We start from the raw sequence: 4,720 nt of genomic DNA on the forward strand, positions 1-4,720 counted from the left end.
TATTTGTGAATCATTTTTCAGTTAAAATCGAGGTTATCTACCTAATTTTCATTCCTAAACAATTTTTGAATGAAAGTGTTTAAACGCTAATTTTCGATGCAGATTCCTTTAGAAAGAGACTCAAAGTTCAAAACAGTGAGAGAACAAGCTTGGTGTCAAGCATATCTATTTTCAGTTTTCGATGCTGAGCTCTTCCCGTTTCTTTTGAAAAATCTTGACTCGAGGTTCCAAGCCTTATTTCAAAATATTGACCTCGCGTTAAGAGCTCTAAACTGAATTTCTCAAATGAGAAAACAGCGTTGTTTTTCGAATATCCAATTTTTCGCCCTCGCATGTTGAACTACTGAAATAGTCAGTTCATGGAATTTCACTGTTTTCCTCTCGCCGAATGATGCAGGGTTAACCCCTCTAAGCTGTGGTAAAGTTATCTCATTTTTTTCTGCTACACCTTAAGGCGTATTTTTCCCGAGTCTAGCACATTTTACATTTCTCAAATTTCATTGTTGTTATGAGTCAGCTTACGAATTGAATTTTGAATAAAAAATGAGGGAAAAATGAAATGAGCACTTACCCTTCATAAAAGGCAGGTTTCTCCTAAAAATTGCGCATTGTGTTCAGATAAGGAATCAATCAGATCAGAATAATCGAGAACAGAACGATCTCTCCCGCAGAATGTTCGAGGAGAGCACTTCAGATATCTAAATCGAAACATTATCCGAGTAAGTCGCACTGAATAGAATTTCATAAGTCAGTAATTTTTGTAGCTGTCACTATGAGAGATACAATCCCTTCGAGGGGAGTTTCTATTCTTTGCAATGTTTAAAATGCAGCTTAAATAAAGAGAGTCTCGTTTCTCAGAGAAACGTAGCGACCGTATTCACACCACAACATCAACGGGGATAATTGAGCCTTAAAGAGTAAGGTCAAAGGGAGAAGACAAGATCACCGACATTTGCGCTTCTTTGGTAACAATATAACTGCACATCAAAGAAAATGATAATGACGCATGGCACGAAAGCATTCAGGTAATTGTAAGATCCGTCAAAATTTACTAATGAAAATTTTCAATTATTAAACGCAAATAACTCCAAACATATTCCTTTGTATCATCTTGACTATACATAGCACATCAAAGAAATGAATTAATGCACCTTCGATATTTTTAAAAAAAAAAACTCATGATACAGATCAGCGTCTGGCAAAATTGACGATTATCGCGCATCAAAACAAACTTTAACCGAGGAATCGCACCAAAATTGTCAATCACACAACTGCACTGTGAGCAATCCTGAATATCATAATCACGATGTCACCACTCAGAAGATTCATCGACGGCTGTCGCAAAACCAAAAATCACAGCCCAAAAAACTCCGATTTCCGTGATGCATCGTCTCTAGATATAAATATTTTTCCCCCATTCGAAATCAAGGAATTTCACAAAATATCTAAGGGTGGATTTGAATCAGCGCGAATTTTAAAAGGCCAGTCTCCATCACGAAATTAGACTTTTCAGCCAAAATCGCGCAAATCTGGTGATTTGGTCGGCAGCGACAGGCTCACTGCTCGCCGTGGGCCTGCAACGCGCTCGTCAGCGAACAGGAAGCATGCATTCACCGAGGGATCCGCTGTTGCCTAGGGACTTTGAAATTGACCTATTTACTCCCTCGTCTTGTCATTAACATTAATCTAAAGAGTGTCTCAAAAGTTCTCAAAGTTAAATAGTTTTAGGTACGCTACTAAATCTTAAATTTGGACGTATTGAACGTAGAACTAGAGATGGGTGGGAAAGATGGGGTGTGCTCGTAAAAGCTTCGTAGAGACAATGTAAACATGGGCGTGATTTCTTTTAGCAAAATGGAAAAGTGGGAATTGAGATTAAAGCAAATGGAACTGGGCTAACTCATGAGCCGTGGGCATGTGACAACAGCGTTGTGACCAAGGCTCATGAGTTGAAGAGTCCTGTCCCTGATCCCGCCAATCTCCGTGTCCTCGTCGACGTCACTGGTGCTCTATAATTCTCGTTCAATCTTACGGCCGTCGACTAACAAGCACACGCGTTCTTTCATTCTGTCTCTCGTTCCTTTTCGCATGATTATCTCCATTAAAGAGAACTATTTGGATTGAATTTTGCAATTTGGACCTATAAATTCCGGCTCAACTGAAAAAACACTTATGTGCATAGGGAAACTAATGGCACATACGTTGTTTTTACACCGGACCAGAATTTATAGTTCCAAATTGCAAAATGCAGTCCATTTCATAAATATCGTGGAAAGTCCTCTCAGCGCTCATGAACGATGTTCGAGGTCAAGGGAATTATTACCGTGTACATGGTAGCGAGTTAAAACCTGATTTTCCTTCGGTTTCGAGGAGAAAAATCACGAAGGTGTTTTTGGAGTGACATTGAATACTCTTCCACCGTTAAATTAAATTTTGGAGTTTGCATGAACGCAACCCTATCGCGCGAAATATGTGGTTTGGGAATTTCACTGTCGATACGAAACCCTAAGATGATCACAAGTCAAAATTGGACGTATTTCTGACAAACGGAACTACGTGCATTGAAACATGAACCTTGAGACCCATAAGAATATATGCATAATAGGGCTCACGTCATTATGTGCATAGCTCCGTTTTGCAGAAAAAGTCCAATTTAAAGTCGGAAAGTCGGTCACGGTCGTTTATCAGTTCATAATTAGGGATTTAAGATGATTCGTCCCGGTTTTTGGGAGTGGCCGAACGTATTTTGCGAATTTATCCCATCGACTACGTAAAAAAATCTTTGCAGATTTTAACTTAAGCCATAGGAGCAACGATAGCCACTGTGCAGTGCGCATGTGGCTGAAGAATCATTTGCGACAAAAAAAAAAAATCAAATTTGACGAGATGAAAACATAACTCAGCTACGAGAGATGTATTGATACAGAGATCGAGTTCTGTATCAACGTTTTCTTCTTCTTTTTTCCCTCCTTTCTTCGTAAATAGCTGAACACGTTTTCCACCCCCTTAATTTTCCCAGTTCATCTTTCCTCGCAAATTTTTCTCAAGACCCAGAGGCAGGGGCTTCCGACGTATTTTCGGCTGAAAAGTCGAAATCTGCCAGGATTTTTAACTTATTCGATGCATCATATCGCACGCCAGTTCGACCAAACCAAGAACTCATGGCACACCACCAAGATTTCATAGCTGGATCGATTTATTTTCCGGCATGAACCTAACTTCATCGGAATTTGCCTAATTTTGCTCTGGTGTTATTTTTAAAACAGAACGCTGTGATTTGTAAGCATATATATTCCTTATAAACTGGGATAAATTCTCAAAAGGTGTGAAAGCTTTAAGCAAAGCGTTTAAGTATTAAGTAAGAAAGCGTTAGGCTCCGTTTAGGAAAAATGGAAAACGGAAGAAAATGAGGCAACGTGAAATGCAGTTAGGCTAATTTTGGTTAAATCCGTCCAACTGCAGAGTTCCATCCCGATAAAAATGAGATTTAACCCGAGAGGAGCCTGTTCTTTCATCGTAATTTTGTGGCATGTTGGCATCCTTGTGTTCGAGTTTTGATTCGACTCTTAAATGCGTGCCAGTGCCGCTTGATGACGGCCTTTGAATTACTGCCTTTCCAAGTAGCAATTCAGTTAACAAGGACCCGTCAGTTACATTTTGCATATTAAAAAGCCGAAAAAGTTGGGTGTATTTTCAAGTTGTGAATTTCGTCTGTTTGATTTGACAGTCAACGTTTTTGGATTGATCTCTGGATTTACCAATCCATGCGAGTGGTTGATTTCAAAGTAGTGCGTGTTTAAGTTATCTTTAATGCATTAATGGCATTCTGCTGCTGATTTCATACAAAAGATAATATCGTTGGACACCGTTTAGGTATGCTAAAAGGAACTATGTTGCGCAGAGACCCTATGCATGTAGCTCCTTTTGACATACATATTTTGACAATCACATAACTCGTTTGCGGTGTCTGAAAATCTCCGCCTCCATGCTATTTTTTTGAAGGAGAACAAATTGACATCATTTTTTGAAGTTTTTGCAGAATTTTTGTCGCAGAGAGAAGAAAAATCACGGCAGTTTTAAAGAATTGCCGTTGAGTAGTTTTCCGTTTAAAAAATAAAGTATGACAGGAAGCCTGCGACGTCGCAAACCGAGTTATGTCATTGCCAACTTACACAGTCGATATGTCCCGTTATAACCAACCTCAAGCTCGGCTCACTGGCATCACTTTGCTCTTGTCGCCTATCTGTCACTCGCCTCCAGACCCCCCCTCCCCCTCCCCCTCCTTTTAGATGGGTGTCGTAATTTATGAACGATTATGAACGATTTATTTACGTTTGTAAGTATGTCTAAAATCTTCTCGTGTTAAATCGGAACCTATAATATGAAGTTCATAGAATCTTGAGGCCTGGATATGCGCTCAAACTTCCATCAATTTCCGGATCAAATGGTGACCGGTGCAGGCCATCTACCATCAAATTTTTGCTTTGCAGCCTGCAAAAATTTGACCGCCATTTTTGTCATCATTTTGATCGAAAATTGACAGAAATTTGAGCGCATATCCAGGCCTTTGGAATGCTTCTTCTTTTCGTTTCTTTCACATAACTTCATTCAAGTTTCTTTTCCAAATCGAACAACCTAAATACCTATTTTAAGTTTTATTTTGGAAATTAGTCGCAAGTTTTTTAAAACAACAAAAAAAATCGAACAAAATGTGTTAATA

The sequence above is a fragment of the Bemisia tabaci genome, chromosome 5 (assembly GCF_918797505.1).
Source record: "Bemisia tabaci chromosome 5, PGI_BMITA_v3".
NCBI lineage: Eukaryota > Metazoa > Arthropoda > Insecta > Hemiptera > Aleyrodidae > Bemisia > Bemisia tabaci.